Here is a 20,129-nt window from a genome sequence, read left to right as displayed (position 1 = left end):
TTATACAGTGTCAGACCCGTCCTCACCAACATTGTACCCCAGTGTTATACAGTGACAAACCCGTCCCCACCATTACTGTACCCAGTGTTACACAGTGACAGACCCGTCCCCACTTGTACTGTACTCCAGTTTGATACAATGACAGACCCGTCCCCACCAGTACTGTGCTCCAGTTTTTTACAGTGACAGACCCATCCCCACAAGTACCGTACGCCAGGTTATACAGTGACAGACCCATCCCCACCAGAACTGTACCCAATGTTATACAGTGACAGATCCATCCCCACCAGTACTGAACCCCAGTGTTATACAGTGACAGACCCGTCCCCACCAGTACTGTACCCCAGTGTTATACAGTGTCAGACCCGTCCCCACCAGCACTGTACCCCAGTATTACACAGTGACAGACCCGTCCCCACCAGTACTGTACCCCAGTGTTATACAGTGGCAGACCCGTCCCCACCAGTACTGTGCCCCAGCGTTATACAGTGTCAGACCCGTTCCCACCAGTCCTGCATCCCAGTGTTACACAGTGACAGACCTGTCCCCACCAGTACTGTACCCCAATGTTATGCAGTGACAGACCCATCCCCACCAGTACTGTACCCCAATGTTACACAGTAACAGACCCGTCTCAACCAGCATTGTCCCCCTGTGTTCTATTAGACCCGTCACCACCAGTACTGTACCCCAGTGTTATACAGTGACAAACGCCGTCCCCACCAGTATTGTACCCCAGTGTTATACAGTGACAGATCCGTCCCCACCAGTACTGTACCCCAGTGTTATACAGTGACAGATCCGTCCCCACCAGTACTGTACCCCAGTGTTATACAGTGACAGACCCATCCCCACAGTACTGTACCCCAGTGTTATACAGTGACAGACCCATCCCTACCAGTACTGTACCCCAGTGTTATACAGTGTCAGACCCGTCCTCACCAGCATTGTACCCAAGTGTTATACAGTGACAGTACGTCCCCTCCAGTACTGTACCCCAGTGTTATACAGTGACAGACCCGTCCCCACAGTACTGTACCCCAGTGTTATACAGTGACAGACCCATCCCTACCAGTACTGTACCCCAGTGTTATACAGTGTCAGACTCGTCCTCACCAGCATTGTACCCCAGTGTTATACAGCGACAGACCCGTCACCACCAGTACTGTGCCCCAGTGTTGTCCAGTGAGAGACCCGTCCCCACCAGTACTGTACCCCAGTGTTATACAGTGACAGACCCGTCCCCACCAGTACTGTACTCCAGTTTGATACAATGACAGACCCGTCCCCACCTGTACTGTGCCCCAGTTTTATACAGTGACAGACCCGTCCCCACCAGTACTGTACCCAGTGGAAGACAGTGACAGACCCGTCCCCACCAGTACTGTACACAGTGGAAGACAGTGACAGACCCGTCCCCACCAGTACTGTACCCCAGTGTTATACAGTGTCAGACCCGTCCTCACCAACATTGTACCCCAGTGTTATACAGTGACAGACCCGTCCCCACCATTACTGTACCCAGTGTTACACAGTGACAGACCCGTCCCCACCTGTACTGTACTCCAGTTTGATACAATGACAGACCCGTCCCCACCAGTACTGTGCTCCAATTTTTTACAGTGACAGACCCATCCCCACAAGTACCGTACCCCAGGTTATACAGTGACAGACCCATCCCCACCAGTACTGTACCCAATGTAATACAGTGACAGATCCATCCCCACCAGTACTGAACCCCAGTGTTATACAGTGACAGACCAGTCCCCACCAGGACTGTACCCCAGTGTTATACAGTGACAGACCGTCCCCACCAGTACTGTACCCCAGTGTTATACAGTGACAGATCCGCCCAACCAGTACTGTACCCCAGTGTTATACAGTGACAGACCCGCCCCACCAGTACTGTACCCCAGTGTTATACAGTGACAGACCCGTCCCCACCAGTACTGTACCCCAGTGTTATACAGTGACAGACCCGTCCCCACCAGTACTGTACCCCAGTGTTATACAGTGTCAGACCCGTCCCCACCAGCACTGTACCCCAGTGTTACACAGTGACAGACCCGTCCCCACCAGTACTGTACCCCAGTGTTATACAGTGGCAGACCCGTCCCCACCAGTACTGTGCCCCAGCGTTATACAGTGTCAGACCCGTTCCCACCAGTCCTGCATCCCAGTGTTACACAGTGACAGACCTGTCCCCACCAGTACTGTACCCCAATGTTATGCAGTGACAGACCCATCCCCACCAGTACTGTACCCCAGTGTTATACAGTGACAGACCCGTCCCCACCAGTACTGTACCCCAGTGTTACACAGTGACAGACCCGTCCTCACCAGTACTGTGCCCCAGTGTTGTCCAGTGAGAGACCCGTCCCCACCTGTACTGTACTCCAGTTTGATAAAATGACAGAGCCGTCCCCACCAGTACTGTGCCACAGTGTTATACAGGGACAGACTCCTCTGCACCAGTATTGTACCCCAGTGTTATACAGTGACAGATCCGTCCCCACCAGCACTGTACCCCAGTGTTATACAGTGACAAACCCGTCCCCACCAGTATTGTACCCCAGTGTTATACAGTGACAGATCCGTCCCCACCAGTACTGTACCCCAGTGTTATAGAGTGTCAGACCCGTCCTCACCAGCATTGTGCCCAAGTGTTATACAGTGACAGACCCGTCCCCACCATTACTGTACCCAGTGTTACAGTGACAGACACGTCCCCACAGTACTGTACCCCAGTGTTATACAGTGACAGACCCATCCCCACCATTACTGTACCCAGTGTTACAGTGACAGACACGTCCCCACAGTACTGTACCCCAGTGTTATACAGTGACAGACCCGTCCTCACCAGCATTGTACCCCAGTGTTATACAGTGACAGACCCGTCCCCACCATTACTGTACCCAGTGTTACAGTGACAGACACGTCCCCACAGTACTGTACCCCAGTGTTATACAGTGACAGACCCATCCCCACCTGTACTGTACCCCAGTGTTATACAGCGACAGACCCGTCCCCACCAGTACTGTGCCCCAGTGTTGTCCAGTGAGAGACCCGTCCCCACCAGTACTGTACTCCAGTTTGATACAATGACAGACCCGTCCCCACCTGTACTGTGCCCCAGTTTTATACAGTGACAGACCCGTCCCCACCAGTACTGTACCCAGTGGAAGACAGTGACAGACCCGTCCCCACCAGTACTGTACCCCAGTGTTATACAGTGTCAGACCCGTCCTCACCATATTTGTACCCCAGTGTTATACAGTGACAGACCCGTCCCCACCAGTACTGTACCCCAATGTTATACAGTGACAGACCCGTCCCGACCAGTACTGTGCCCCAGTGTTGTCCAGTGACAGACCCGTCCCCACCTGTACTGTACTCCAGTGTTATACAGTGACAGATCTATCCCCACCAGTACTGAACCCCAGTGTTATACAGTGACAGACCCATCCCCACCAGTACTGTACCCCAGTGTTATACAGTGACAGATCTATCCCCACCAGTACTGAACCCCAGTGTTATACAGTGACAGCCTAGTCCCCACCCCTACTGTACCCCAGTGTTATACAGTGACAGACCCGCCCAACCAGTACTGTACCACAGTGTTGTACAGTGACAGACCCGTCTCCACCAGCACTGTACCCCAGTGTTATAAGGTGACAGATCTGTCCGCACCAGTACTGTACCCCAGTGTTATACAGTGACAGACCTGTTCCCACCAGAACTGTACCGCAGTGTTATACAGTGACAGACCCGTCTCCACCAGCACTGTACCCCAGTGTTATAAGGTGACAGACCTGTCCCCACCAGTACTGTACCCCAATGTTATACAGTTACAGACCCGTCCCCACCAGCATTGTCCCCCAGTGTTATATTAGACCCGTCCCCACCAGTACTGTACCCCAGTGCTATACAGTGACAGACCCAACCCCACCAGTACTGTACCCCAGTGTTATACAGTACAGACCCGTCCCCACCAGTACTGTACCCCAATGTTATACAGTGAGAAACCCGTCCCACCAGTACTGTGCCCCAGTGTTGTCCAGTGACAGACCCGTCCCCACCTGTACTGTACTCCAGTTTGATACAATGACAGACCCGTCCCCACCAGTACTGTACCCCAGGTTATACAGTGACCGATCCATCCCAACCAGTACTGTACCCCAGTGTTAGACAGTGACAGATCCATCCTCACCAGTACTGTACCCCAGTGTTATACAGTGACAGATCCATCCTCACCAATACTGTACCCCAGTGTTATACAGTGACAGACCCGTCCCCACCAGTATTGTACCACAGTGTTATACAGTGACAGACCAATCCCCACCAGTATTGTATCCCAGTTTTATAAAGTGACAGACCTGTCCCCACCAGTACTGTACCCCAATGTTATACAGTGACAGACCCGTCCCCACCAGCATTGTCCCCCAGTGTTATATTAGACCCATCCCCACCAGTACTGTATCCCAGTATTATAGTGACAGACCCGTCCCCACCAGTACTGTACCCCAGTGTTATACAGTGGCAGACCCGTCCCCACCAGTATTGTACCCCAGTGTTATACAGTGACAGATCCGTCCCCACCAGTACCGCACCCCAGTGTTATACAGTGACAGACCCCGTCCCCACAGTACTGTACCCCAGTGTTATAGTGACAGACCCATCCCCAACAGTACTGTACCCCAGTGTTATACAGTGTCAGACCCGTCCTCACCAGCATTGTACCCCAGTGTTGTACAGTGACAGACCCATCCCTACCATTACTGTACCCAGTGTTACACAGTGACAGACCCCTCCCCACCAGTACTGTACCCCAATGTTATACAGTGACAGACCCATCCCCACCAGTACTGTACCCCAGTGTTATACAGTGACAGACCCGTCCCCACCAGTACTGTGCCCCAGTGTTGTGCAGTGACAGACCCGTCCCCACCTGTACTGTACTCCAGTTTGATACAATGACAGACCCGTCCCCACCAGTACTGTGCCCCAGTTTTATACAGTGACAGACCCATCCCCACAAGTACTGTACCCCAGGATATACAGTGACAGACCCATCCACACCAATACTGTACCCCAGTGTTATACAGTGACAGATCCATCCCCACCAGTACTGAACCCCAGTGTTATACAGTGACAGACCAGTCCCCAGCCCTACTTTACCCCAGTGTTATACAGTGACAGACCCGTCCAACTAGTACTGTACCCCAGTGTTACACAGTGACAGACTCATCCTCACCAATACTGTACCCCAGTGTTATACAGTGACCGACCCGTCCACACCAGTATTGTACCCCAGTGTTACACAGTGACAAACCCGTCCCCACCAGTACTGTACCCCAGTGTTATACAGTGACAGACCCGTCCCCACCAGTACTGTACCCCAGTGTTATACAGTGACAGATCCGTCCCCACCAGTACTGTACCCCAGTGTTATACAGTGTCACACCCGTCCCCACCAGTACTGTACCCCAGTGTTATACAGTGACAGACCCGTCCCCACCAGTACTGTACCCTAGTGTTATACAGTGACAGACCGTCCCCACCAGTACTGTACCCCAGTGTTACACAGTGACAGACCATCCCCACCAGTACTGTACCCCAGTGTTATACAGTGACAGACCGTCCCCACCAGTACTGTACCCCAGTGTTATACAGTGACAAACCCGTCCCCACCAGTACTGTACCCCAGTGTTATACAGTGACAGACCCGTCCCCACCAGTACTGTGCCCCAGCGTTATACAGTGTCAGACCCATCCCCACCAGTACTGCATCCCAGTGTTATACAGTGACAGACCCGTCCCCACCAGTACTGTGCCCCAGTGTTATACAGTGACAGAACTGTCCCCACCAGTACTGTACTCCAGTGTTATTCAGTGACAGACCCTCCCCACCAGCACTGTACCCCAGTGTTATACAGTGACAGACCCGTCCCCACGAGTACAGTGCCCCAGTGTTATACAGTGACAGACCATCCCCACCAGTACTGTATCCCAGTATTACAGTGACAGACCCGTCCCCATCAGTACTGTACCCCAGTGTTATAGAGTGATAGACCCATCCCCACCAGTACTGTAACCCAGTATTATACAGTGACAGACCCGTCCCCACCAGTACTGTACCCCAATGTTATACATTGACAACCCATTCCCACCAGCACTGTACCCCAATGTTATGCAGTGACAGACCCATCCCCACCAGTACTGTACCCCAATGTTATACAGTGACAGACCCGTCCCCACCAGCATTGTCCCCCTGTGTTCTATTAGACCCGTCAACACCAGTACTGTACCCCAGTGTTATACAGTGACAGACCCGTCTCCACCAGCACTGTACCCCAGTTTTATACAGAAACAGACCCATCCCCACCAGTACTGTACCCCAGTGTTATACAGTACAGACCCGTCCCCACCAGTACTGTACCCCAATGTTATACAGTGACAGACCCGTCCCCACCAGTACTGTGCCCCAGTGTTGTCCACTGAGAGACCCGTCCCCACCTGTACTGTACTCCAGTTTGATACAATGACAGACCCGTCCCCACCTGTATTGTACCCCAGTGTTATACAGTGACAGATCCGTCCCCACCTGTCCTGTACCCCAGTGTTACACAGAGACAGACCCGTCCCCACCAGTACTGTACCCCAGTGTTATACAGTGACAAACCCGTCCCCAACAGTATTGTACCCCAGTGTTATACAGTGACAGATCCGTCCCCACCAGTACTGTACCCCAGTGTTATACAGTGACAAACCCGTCCCCACCAGTATTGTACCCCAGTGTTATACAGTGACAGATCCGTCCCCACCAGTACTGTACCCCAGTGTTATACAGTGACAGATCCGTCCCCACCAGTACTGTACCCCAGTGTTATACAGTGACAGACCCATCCCCACAGTACTGTATCCCAGTATTATACAGTGACAGACCCATCCCTCCCAGTACTGTACCCCAGTGTTATACAGTGTCAGACCCGTCCTCACCAGCATTGTACCCAAGTGTTATACAGTGACAGTACGTCCCCACCAGTACTGTACCCCAGTGTTATACAGTGACAGACCCGTCCCCTCAGTACTGTGCCCCAGTGTTATACAGTGACAGACCCATCCCTACCAGTACTGTACCCAAGTGTTATACAGTGTCAGACCCGTCCTCACCAGCATTGTACCCCAGTGTTATACAGCGACAGACCCGTCCCCACCAGTACTGTGCCCCAGTGTTGTCCAGTGAGAGACCCGTCCCCACCAGTACTGTACTCCAGTTTGATACAATGACAGACGCGTCCCCATCTGTACTGTGCCCCAGTTTTATACAGTGACAGACCCGTCCCCACCAGTACTGTACCCAGTGGAAGACAGTGACAGACCCGTCCCCACCAGTACTGTACACAGTGGAAGACAGTGACAGACCCATCCCCACCAGTACTGTACCCCAGTGTTATACAGTGTCAGACCCGTCCTCACCAACATTGTACCCCAGTGTTATACAGTGACAGACCCGTCGCCACCATTACTGTACCCCAGTGTTATACAGTACAGACCCGTCCCCACCAGTACTGTACCCCAATGTTATACAGTGAGAAACCCGTCCCATCAGTACTGTGCCCCTGTGTTGTCCAGTGACAGACCCGTCCCCACCTGTACTGTACTCCAGTTTGATGCAATGACAGACCCGTCCCCACCAGTACTGTACCCCAGGTTATACAGTGACCGATACATCCCCACCAGTACTGTACCCCAGTGTTAGACAGTGACAGATCCATCCTCACCAGTACTGTACCCCAGTGTTATACAGTGACAGATCCATCCTCACCAATACTGTACCCCAGTGTTATACAGTGACAGACCCGTCCCCACCAGTATTGTACCACAGTGTTATACAGTGACAGACCAATCCCCACCAGTATTGTATCCCAGTTTTATAAAGTGACAGACCTGTCCCCACCAGTACTGTACCCCAATGTTATACAGTGACAGACCCGTCCCCACCAGCATTGTCCACCAGTGTTATATTAGACCCATCCCCACCAGTACTGTATCCCAGTATTATAGTGACAGACCCGTCCCCACCAGTACTGTACCCCAGTGTTATACAGTGGCAGACCCGTCCCCACCAGTATTGTACCCCAGTGTTATACAGTGATAGATCCGTCCCCACCAGTACCGTACCCCAGTGTTATACAGTGACAGACCCCGTCCCCACAGTACTGTACCCCAGTGTTATAGTGACAGACCCATCCCCAACAGTACTGTACCCCAGTGTTATACAGTGTCAGACCCGTCCTCACCAGCATTGTACCCCAGTGTTGTACAGTGACAGACCCATCCCTACCATTACTGTACCCAGTGTTACACAGTGACAGACCCCTCCCCACCAGTACTGTACCCCAATGTTATACAGTGACAGACCCATCCCCACCAGTACTGTACCCCAGTGTTATACAGTGACAGACCCGTCCCCACCAGTACTGTGCCCCAGTGTTGTCCAGTGACAGACCCGTCCCCACCTGTACTGTACTCCAGTTTGATACAATGACAGACCCGTCCCCACCAGTACTGTGCCCCAGTTTTATACAGTGACAGACCCATCCCCACAAGTACTGTACCCCAGGATATACAGTGACAGACCCATCCCCACCAATACTGTACCCCAGTGTTATACAGTGACAGATCCATCCCCACCAGTACTGAACCCCAGTGTTATACAGTGACAGACCAGTCCCCAGCCCTACTTTACCCCAGTGTTATACAGTGACAGACCCGTCCAACTAGTACTGTACCCCAGTGTTACACAGTGACAGACTCATCCTCACCAATACTGTACCCCAGTGTTATACAGTGACCGACCCGTCCACACCAGTATTGTACCCCAGTGTTACACAGTGACAGACCCGTCCCCACCAGTACTGTACCCCAGTGTTATACAGTGACAGACCCGTCCCCACCAGTACTGTACCCCAGTGTTATACAGTGACAGATCCGTCCCCACCAGTACTGTACCCCAGTGTTATACAGTGTCACACCCGTCCCCACCAGTACTGTACCCCAGTGTTATACAGTGACAGACCCGTCCCCACCAGTACTGTACCCTAGTGTTATACAGTGACAGACCGTCCCCACCAGTACTGTACCCCAGTGTTACACAGTGACAGACCATCCCCACCAGTACTGTACCCCAGTGTTATACAGTGACAGACCGTCCCCACCAGTACTGTACCCCAGTGTTATACAGTGACAGACCCGTCCCCACCAGTACTGTACCCCAGTGTTATACAGTGACAGACCCGTCCCCACCAGTACTGTGCCCCAGCGTTATACAGTGTCAGACCCATCCCCACCAGTACTGCATCCCAGTGTTATACAGTGACAGACCCGTCCCCACCAGTACTGTGCCCCAGTGTTATACAGTGACAGAACTGTCCCCACCAGTACTGTACTCCAGTGTTATTCAGTGACAGACCCTCCCCACCAGCACTGTACCCCAGTGTTATACAGTGACAGACCCGTCCCCACGAGTACAGTGCCCCAGTGTTATACAGTGACAGACCATCCCCACCAGTACTGTATCCCAGTATTATAGTGACAGACCCGTCCCCATCAGTACTGCACCCCAGTGTTATAGAGTGATAGACCCATCCCCACCAGTACTGTAACCCAGTATTATACAGTGACAGACCCGTCCCCACCAGTACTGTACCCCAATGTTATACATTGACAACCCATTCCCACCAGCACTGTACCCCAATGTTATGCAGTGACAGACCCATCCCCACCAGTACTGTACCCCAATGTTATACAGTGACAGACCCGTCCCCACCAGCATTGTCCCCCTGTGTTCTATTAGACCCGTCAACACCAGTACTGTACCCCAGTGTTATACAGTGACAGACCCGTCTCCACCAGCACTGTACCCCAGTGTTATACAGAAACAGACCCATCCCCACCAGTACTGTACCCCAGTGTTATACAGTACAGACCCGTCCCCACCAGTACTGTACCCCAATGTTATACAGTGACAGACCCGTCCCCACCAGTACTGTGCCCCAGTGTTGTCCACTGAGAGACCCGTCCCCACCTGTACTGTACTCCAGTTTGATACAATGACAGACCCGTCCCCACCTGTATTGTACCCCAGTGTTATACAGTGACAGATCCGTCCCCACCTGTCCTGTACCCCAGTGTTACACAGAGACAGACCCGTCCCCACCAGTACTGTACCCCAGTGTTATACAGTGACAAACCCGTCCCCAACAGTATTGTACCCCAGTGTTATACAGTGACAGATCCGTCCCCACCAGTACTGCACCCCAGTGTTATACAGTGACAAACCCATCCCCACCAGTATTGTACCCCAGTGTTATACAGTGACAGATCCGTCCCCACCAGTACTGTACCCCAGTGTTATACAGTGACAGATCCGTCCCCACCAGTACTGTACCCCAGTGTTATACAGTGACAGACCCATCCCCACAGTACTGTATCCCAGTATTATACAGTGACAGACCCATCCCTCCCAGTACTGTACCCCAGTGTTATACAGTGTCAGACCCGTCCTCACCAGCATTGTACCCAAGTGTTATACAGTGACAGTACGTCCCCACCAGTACTGTACCCCAGTGTTATACAGTGACAGACCCGTCCCCTCAGTACTGTGCCCCAGTGTTATACAGTGACAGACCCATCCCTACCAGCACTGTACCCCAGTGTTATACAGTGTCAGACCCGTCCTCACCAGCATTGTACCCCAGTGTTATACAGCGACAGACCCGTCCCCACCAGTACTGTGCCCCAGTGTTGTCCAGTGAGAGACCCGTCCCCACCAGTACTGTACTCCAGTTTGATACAATGACAGACCCGTCCCCATCTGTACTGTGCCCCAGTTTTATACAGTGACAGACCCGTCCCCACCAGTACTGTACCCAGTGGAAGACAGTGACAGACCCGTCCCCACCAGTACTGTACACAGTGGAAGACAGTGACAGACCCATCCCCACCAGTACTGTACCCCAGTGTTATACAGTGTCAGACCCGTCCTCACCAACATTGTACCCCAGTGTTATACAGTGACAGACCCGTCCCCACCATTACTGTACCCAGTGTTACACAGTAACAGACCCGTCCCCACCTGTACTGTACTCCAGTTTGATACAATGACAGACCCGTCCCCACCAGTACTGTGCTCCAGTTTTTTACAGTGACAGACCCATCCCCACAAGTACCGTACCCCAGGTTATACAGTGACAGACCCATCCCCACCAGTACTGTACCTAATGTTATACAGTGACAGATCCATCCCCACCAGTACTGAACCCCAGTGTTATACAGTGACAGACCAGTCCCCACCAGTACTGTACCCCAGTGTTATACAGTGACAGACCGTCCCCACCAGTACTGTACCCCAGTGTTATACAGTGACAGATCCGCCCAACCAGTACTGTACCCCAGTGTTATACAGTGACAGACCCGTCCCCACCAGTACTGTACCCCAGTGTTATACAGTGACAGACCCGTCCCCACCAGTACTGTACCCCAGTGTTATACAGTGTCAGACCCGTCCCCACCAGCACTGTACCCCAGTGTTACACAGTGACAGACCCGTCCCCACCAGTACTGTACCCCAGTGTTATACAGTGGCAGACCCGTCCCCACCAGTACTGTGCACCAGCGTTATACAGTGTCAGACCCGTTCCCACCAGTCCTGCATCCCAGTGTTACACAGTGACAGACCTGTCCCCACCAGTACTGTACCCCAATGTTATGCAGTGACAGACCCATCCCCACCAGTACTGTACCCCAATGTTACACAGTAACAGACCCGTCTCAACCAGCATTGTCCCCCTGTGTTCTATTTGACCCGTCACCACCAGTACTGTACCCCAGTGTTATACAGTGGCAGACCCATCCCCACCAGTACTGTACCCCAGTGTTATACAGTGACAGACCCGTCCCCACCAGTACTGTACCCCAGTGTTACACAGTGACAGACCCGTCCTCACCAGTACTGTGCCCCAGTGTTGTCCAGTGAGAGACCCGTCCCCACCTGTACTGTACTCCAGTTTGATACAATGACGGAGCCGTCCCCACCAGTACTGTACCCAGTGTTATACAGTGACAGACCGGTCCCCACCTGTATTGTACCCCAGTGTTATACAGTGACAGATCCGTCCCCACCAGCACTGTACCCCAGTGTTATACAGTGACAAACCCGTCCCCACCAGTACTGTACCCAGTGTTACAGTGACAGACACGTCCCCACAGTACAGTACCCCAGTGTCATACAGTGACAGACCCATCCCCACCTGTACTGTACCCCAGTGTTATACAGCGACAGACCCGTCCCCACCAGTACTGTGCCCCAGTGTTGTCCAGTGAGAGACCCGTCCCCACCAGTACTGTACTCCAGTTTGATACAATGACAGACCCGTCCCCACCTGTACTGTGCCCCAGTTTTATACAGTGACAGACCCGTCCCCACCAGTACTGTACCCAGTGGAAGACAGTGACAGACCCATCCCCACCAGTACTGTACCCCAGTGTTATAGTGTCAGACCCGTCCTCACCATATTTGTACCCCAGTGTTGTCCAGTGACAGACCCGTCCCCACCTGTACTGTACTCCAGTTTGATACAATGACAGACCCATCCCCACAAGTACTGTGCCCCAGGTTATACAGTGACAGACCCATCCCCACCAGTACTGTACCCCAGTGTTATACAGTGACAGATCCATCCCCACCAGTACTGAACCCCAGTGTTATACAGTGACAGCCTAGTCCCCACCCCTACTGTACCCCAGTGTTATACAGTGACAGACCCGCCCAACCAGTACTGTACCACAGTGTTGTACAGTGACAGACCCGTCTCCACCAGCACTGTACCCCAGTGTTATACAGTGACAGACCTGTTCCCACCAGAACTGTACCGCAGTGTTATACAGTGACAGACCCGTCTCCACCAGCACTGTACCCTAGTGTTATAAGGTGACAGACCTGTCCCCACCAGTACTGTACCCCAATGTTATACAGTGACAGACCCGTCCCCACCAGTACTGTACCCCAGTGCTATACAGTGACAGACCCATCCCCACCAGTACTGTACCCCAGTGTTATACAGTACAGACCCGTCCCCACCAGTACTGTACCCCAATGTTATACAGTGAGAAACCCGTCCCACCAGTACTGTGCCCCAGTGTTGTCCAGTGACAGACCCGTCCCCACCTGTACTGTACTCCAGTTTGATACAATGACAGACCCGTCCCCACCAGTACTGTACCCCAGGTTATACAGTGACTGATCCATCCCCACCAGTACTGTACCCCAGTGTTATACAGTGACAGATCCATCCTCACCAATACTGTACCCCAGTGTTATACAGTGACAGACCCGTCCCCACCAGTACTGTACCACAGTGTTATACAGTGACAGACCCATCCCCACCAGTATTGTATCCCAGTTTTATAAAGTGACAGACCTGTCCCCACCAGTACTGCACCCCAATGTTATACAGTGACAGACCCGTCCCGATCAGCATTGTCCCCCAGTGTTATATTAGACCCGTCCCCACCAGTACTGTACCCCAGTGTTATACAGTGACAGATGCATCCCCACCAATACTGTACCCCAGTGTTATACAGTACAGACCCGTCTCCACCAGTACTGTACCCCAATGTTATCCAGTGACAGACCCTTCCCCACCAGTACTGTGCCCCAGTGTTGTCCAGTAACAGACCCGTCCCCACCAGCACGGTACCCCAGAGTTATACAGTGACAGACCCGTCCCCACGAGTACTGTGCCCCAGTGTTATACAGTGACAGACCCATCCCCACCAGTACTGTATCCCAGTAGTATAGTGACAGACCCGTCCCCACCAGTACTGTACCCCAGTGTTATACAGTGACAGACCCGTCCCCACCAGTATTGTACCCCAGTGTTATACAGTGACAGACCCGTCCCCACCAGTATTGTACCCCAGTGTTATACAGTGACAGATCTGTCCCCACCAGTACTGTACCCCAATGTTATACAGTGACAGACCCATCCCCACCAGTACTGTACCCCAGTGTTAAACAGTGACAGACCCGTCCCCACCAGTATTGTACCCCAGTGTTATACAGTGACAGATCCGTCCCCCCAGTACTGTACCCCAGTGTTACACAGTGACAGACCCGTCCCCACAGTACTGTACCCCAGTGTTATAGTGTCAGACCCATCCTCACCAGCATTGTACCCCAGTGTTATACAGTGACAGACCCGTCCCCACCATTACTGTACCCAGTGTTACACAGTGACAGGCCCGTCCCCACCAATACTGTACCCCAATGTTATACAGTGACAGACCCATCCCCACCAGTACTGTACCCCAGTGTTACACAGTACAGACCCGTCCCCACCAGTACTGTACCCCAATGTTATACAGTGACAGACCCGTCCCCACCAGTACTGTGCCCCAGTGTTGTCCAGTGACAGACCCGTCCCCACCTGTACTGTACTCCAGTTTGATACAATGACAGACCCATCCCCACAAGTACTGTACCCCAGGTTATACAGTGACAGACCCATCCCCACCAGTACTGTACCCCAGTGTTATACAGTGACAGATCCATCCCCACCAGTACTGAACCCCAGTGTTATACAGTGACAGACTAGTCCCCACCCCTACTGTACCCCAGTGTTATACAGTGACAGACCTGTTCCCACCAGAACTGTACCGCAGTGTTATACAGTGACAGACCCGTCCCCACCAGTACTGTACCCCAGTGTTATACAGTGACAGACCCGTCCCCACCAATACTGTACCCCAGTGTTACACAGTGACAGACCCGTCCCCACCAATACTGTACCCCAGTGTTATACAGTGACAGACCCGTCCCCACCAGTACTGTACCCCAGTGTTATACAGTGACAGACCCGTCCCCACCAGTACTGTACCCCAGTGTTATACAGTGACAGACCCGCCCCCACCAGTACTGTACCCCAGTGTTATACAGTGACAGACCCGTCCCCACCAATACTGTACCCCAGTGTTATACAGTGACAGATCCGTCCCCACCAGTACTGTACTGCAGTGTTATACAGTGACAGACTCATCCTCACCAGTACTGTACCCCAGTGTTATACAGTGACAGACCCGTCCCCACCAGTACTGTACCCCAGTGTTATACAGTGACAGACTCATCCTCACCAGTACTGTACCCCAGTGTTATACAGTGACCAACCCTTCCCCACCAGCACTGTACCCCAGTGTTACACAGTGAGACCCGTCCCCACCAGTACTGTACCCAGTGTTATACAGTGACAGACCCGTCCCCACCAGTACTGTTCCCCAGTGTTATACAGTGACACACCCGTCCCCACCAGTACTGTACCCCAGTGTTACACAGTGAGACCCGTCCCCACCAGTACTGTACCCCAGTGTTATACAGTGACAGACCCGTCCCCACCAGTACTGTGCCCCAGTGTTATACAGTGACAGACCCTTCCCACCAGCACCGCATTGACATCTTGGTTTGAGTCTCAAGTCACATTGTTGTCAGTGAGAGTGTTTATTTAACTCAATCTATTGTGAGGGCAGCACGGTGGCCCTGTGGTTAGCACTGCTGCCTCACGGCGCCGAGGGTCCCAGGTTCGATCCTGGCTCTGGGTCACTGTCCGTGTGGAGTTTGCACATTCTCCCCGTGTTTGCGTGGGTTTCGCCCCCACAACCAAAAGATGTGCAGGGTAGGTGAATTGGCCATGCTAAATTGTCCCTTAATTGGAAAAAATAATTAGATACTCTAAAAAAAAAAAAATTTTAATGTAAAAAAACTCAATCTATTGCTGTGGTCTTGTTAGTTTAATGTACACCCATCTCTCGGAGACCATTAGCCAGCAGCTGTCGCTGGACCCTGCTGCACCCCACGCACCACCTATTCTACCCTCTCAACACATTCCCAGGCATCTCAACCCTCACCTTCAGGGAATCCAGCAAGTCTTCCACGAGGAAAAGCCGGCGGAGATGTGTGGCTGCGCTGGTCAGGTAAAGCACTATTATCTCTGAGTATTTTCCGTAACTGTTCCTGGGTCAGATTAATATCCAAATCAAGGTAGACCCTATAAGGAGAGAGGGAGAGAGAAGTGAGGGAGGTGGGCGAGAGAGAGAGAGAGAGCAGGAGTGAGGGATGGGAAGTGAGTGGAGACCTGTGAAAGTGTTCGGGGGGCGAGAGAGGTTGTGCGGGGAGGGAGAGTGAGGGGCAGAGTGAGAGGGAGGGAGAAAGGCGGAACAGAGGAGCAGGAGGCGGCCATTCTGCTCTTTGAGTCTGCTCCACCGTTCCAATAGATTGTGACTGATCTTCTTCCTCGTCGCCACTTTTCCACACTATCTCCGTGATGTCATCAGTCTCCAGAAATCTATCGATCTCTGTCTTAAACGTGCTCCATCATTGAGCGTCCTTGGGGGAGAGAATTCCAAAGATTCACCACCCTCTGAGTGAAGAAATTCCTCCTCACCTCAGTCAGTAATGGCGAGGCCTTTCCGACACTTTGTGCATTGGTTGGGGAAGAGGGAGTCTGTGGGAGAGAGAGATAGAAGGGGGGAGCGAGGGGGAGGGAGAGGGAGGGTGAGGGAGGGAGGGTGAGGGAGGGAGAGGGAGGGAGGGGGAGGGAGTGAGGGGGAATGAGGGGGAGGGAGGCAGAGGGAGGGGAGGCAGAGGGAGGGGGAGGGAGGGAGGGGCGGGAGGGAGGGGGGAGTGAGGGGGGAGGGGGAGTGAGGGGGAGGGGGAGGGAGGGAGCGAGGGCGAGGGGGAGGGGGGAAGGGGAGGGAGGGGAGGGGGAGGGAGGGGGAGGGGAGGGGGAGGGAGGGAGGGGGAGGGGGAGGGAGGGAGGGGGAGGGGAGGGAGGGAGGGGGTGAGGGGGAGGGAGAGAGAGGGAGGGGGCGGGAGCGAGAGAGGGGGAGGGGAGGGAGGGGGAGGGAGAGGGGGAGGGACGGAGGGGGAGGGAGAGGGAGGGGGAGAGAGGGAGGGAGGGGGAGAAAGGGAGCGAGGGAGGGGGAGGGAGGGGTGAGGGAGGGGGAGGGAGGGGGAGGGAGGGAGAGAGAGGGAGGGAGGGGAGAGGGGGGGAACGAGGGGGGAGGGAGGGATGGAGGGGAGAGAGGGGGGGATGGAGGGGGAGGCTGAGCGAGGGAGGAGGAGGGATGGAAGGAGGGGGTGGGAGTCAGGGAGGGAGAGAGAGGGAGGGTGAGGGAGGGAGAGAGGGAGGAAGGGAGGGTGGGAGAGAAGGGGAGGGAGGGAAGGGAGGGTGGGGAGGAAGGGAGGGGGAGGGGGGAGGGTGTGTGGGGGAGGGGAGGGAGGGGAGGGAAGTGGAGGGAGGGGGAGAGGGAGAGAGGGGAGAGGGAGGGGGAGGAGGGAAGGGAGGGGGAGGGAGGAAGGGAGAGGGAGGTAGGGAGGGGGAGGGAGGGAGGGGGATGGAGGGAGGGGGAGAGAGGAGGGAGAGAGAGGGAGGGGAGGGAGGGAGGAGAGGGAGGGAGAGGAAGGAAGGGAGGAGAGGAAGGGAGGGGGAGGGAGGGAGAGGAAGGGAGGGGGAGGGAGGGAGAGGAAGGGAGGGAGGGGGAGGGAGGTGTAATGACCTCCAATTGGCATTATTGGTTGGCATATGGAGTATGAGCTCCCTCAATGATAGCTCATTGTGGGAGAGGGAAGGGGGGGAGCGATGTCTGTGGGAGAGGAGAGGGGGAGGGGGATTCTGTGGGGGGGAGAGAGAGAGGGGGGGGTGAGAGAGAGGGAGGGGAGGGGGAGAGAGAGAGAGAGGGGGGGGGGAGAGAGAGAGGGGGGGGGGGAGAGAGAGAGGGGGGGGGGGAGAGAGAGGGGGGGGGGGAGAGAGAGAGGGGGGGCGGAGAAGAGAGAGAGGGGGGGGGAGAGAGAGAGGGGGGGGGGAGGAGAGAGAGGGGGGGGGGGGAGAGGAGAGGGGGGGGGGAGAGAGAGAGGGGGGGAGGAGAGAGAGGGGGGGGGGGAGAGAGAGAGAGGGGGGGAGGGAGAGAGAGAGGGGGGGGGGAGAGAGGAGAGGGGGGGGGGGGGAGAGAGAGAGAGGGGGGGGAGAGAGAGAGAGGGGGGGGGGAGAGAGAGAGGGGGGGGGGGGGAGAGAGAGAGAGGGGGGGGGGGGAGAGAGAGAGGGGGGGGGGAGAGAGAGAGGGGGGGGGGAGAGAGAGAGGGGGGGGGGAGAGAGAGAGAGGGGGGGGAGAGAGAGAGAGGGGGGGGGGGGAGAGAGGGGGGGGGAGAGAGAGAGAGGGGGGGGGGAGAGAGAGAGGGGGGGGGTGAGAGAGAGAGGGGGGGGGGGAGAGGAGAGAGGGGGGGGGGAGAGAGAGAGGGGGGGGGAGAGAGAGAGGGGGGGGGGAGAGAGAGAGGGGGGGGGGGAGAGAGAGAGGGGGGGGGGAGGAGAGAGAGGGGGGGGGGAGAGAGAGAGGGGGGGGGGGAGAGGAGAGAGGGGGGGGGGAGAGAGAGAGAGGGGGGGGGAAGAGAGAGAGGGGGGGGGGGGGAGAGAGAGGGGGGGGGGAGAGAGAGAGGGGGGGGAGAGAGAGAGGGGGGGGGAGAGAGAGAGGGGGGGGGAAGAGAGAGGGGGGGGGGGAGAGAGAGAGGGGGGGGGGAGAGAGAGAGGGGGGGGGGGAGAAGGGGGGGGGGAGAGAGGGGGGGGGGAGAGAGGGGGGGGGGGAGAGAGAGGGGGGGGGGGAGAGAGAGGGGGGGGGGGGAGGAGAGAGGGGGGGGGGGAGAGAGAGGGGGGGGGGAGAGAGAGGGGGGGGGGGAGAGAGAGGGGGGGGGAGAGAGAGAGGGGTGGGGGAGAGAGAGAGGGGGGGGGCAGAGAGAGAGGGGGGGGGGAGAGAGAGAGGGGGGGGGAGAGAGAGAGGGGGGGGGAGAGAGAGAGGGGTGGGGGGAGAGAGAGAGGGGGGGGGAGAGAGAGAGGGGGGGGGAGAGAGAGAGGGGGGGGGAGAGTGAGAGAGGGGGGGGGAGAGAGAGAGGGGGGGGAGAGAGAGGGGGGGGGGAGAGAGAGGGGGGGAGACGAGAGAGGGGGGGAGAGAGGAGAGGGGGGGGAGAGAGAGAGAGAGGGGGGGGGAGAGAGAGAGGGGGGGGGGGAGAGAGGGGGGGGGGGGAGAGAGAGAGGGGGGGGGAGAGAGAGAGGGGGGGGAGAGAGAGAGGGGGGTAGGGAGTGTGTGGGAGAGAGGGGGGGTGGGAGTATGTGGGAGAGAGGGGGGGGAGGGAGTCTGTGGGAGAGAGGGGGGGGAGCCGAGGGAGAGGGAGGGAGTCTGTGGGAGAGAGAGAGAGATAGAGGGGGGAGCGAGGGGGGAGAGAAGAAGTGCACGGGAGAGAGAGAGGAGCGAGTGGGAGGGTGAGAGAAAGTAAAGGGGAGAGAGGGAGTGTGGGGGAGAGATAAGGGGGGCGGGGTGAGGGGGAGAGAGAGTGAGAGAGGATGTGAGGTGGGGAGGGAGTGAGAGGAATGGGAGTGAGAGGTAGTGAGGGGAGAGCCGAGGGAGTGAGGGGGGAGTGAGGTGAGGACAGGGTGAGATGGAGTGAGGGATGAGGGGGAGGGAGTGAGGGGGAGGGAGTGGAGGGGGTGGCGGAGAGGGAGAAAGAGGAGTGAGGGGATGAGAGACGGGGAGTGAGCAAGAGAGAGTCAGGGAATGAGAGATGAGGGAGAGACAGAGCAGACGGGGAGTGAGGGGGTGAGGAGAGACAGACAGAGAGGGGGGGGGTGAGGGAGAGACAGAAAGAGAGGGGGGAGTGAGGGGGTGAGGGAGAGACCAGAGACAGACGGGGAATGAGGGGGCGAGGGAGAGGACAGAGAGAGGGGGAGTTGAGGGGGTGAGGGAGAGACAGAGACAGACGGGGAATGAAGGGGGGCGAGGGAGAGACAGAGAGAGGGGAGAGTGAGGGGGTGAGGGAGAGACAGTAGAGAGAGGGGGGAGTGAGGGGGTGAGGGAGAGACAGACAGAGAGGGGGGAGTGCGAGGGCGAGGGAGAGACAGAGTGAGGGGGTGAGGGAGAGACAGAGAGAGGGGGGAGTGAGGGGGTGAGGGAGAGACAGAGAGAGAGGGGGGGAGTGAGGGCGTGAGGGAGAGACAGAGAGAGAGGGGGGAGTGAGGGGTGAGGGAGAG

The 20,129-nt window shown here is 55.6% G+C and overlaps 1 long non-coding RNA gene across 1 annotated transcript in view; it reads right to left on the bottom strand.

The window, feature by feature from the left end:
* Positions 1-16,105, bottom strand: part of LOC140402427 (uncharacterized) — a 155,558-nt gene extending 139,453 nt beyond the window's left edge. Inside the window, exon 1 of the long non-coding RNA XR_011938137.1 lies at positions 15,964-16,105. This is a non-coding gene — a long non-coding RNA (uncharacterized lncRNA). The remainder of the gene's footprint in view (positions 1-15,963) is intronic.
* Positions 16,106-20,129: the final 4,024 nt, after the last annotated feature.

The sequence above is a fragment of the Scyliorhinus torazame genome, chromosome 25 (assembly GCF_047496885.1).
Source record: "Scyliorhinus torazame isolate Kashiwa2021f chromosome 25, sScyTor2.1, whole genome shotgun sequence".
Lineage (NCBI taxonomy): Eukaryota > Metazoa > Chordata > Chondrichthyes > Carcharhiniformes > Scyliorhinidae > Scyliorhinus > Scyliorhinus torazame.
This window is presented reverse-complemented; position numbering and strand designations above follow the sequence as displayed.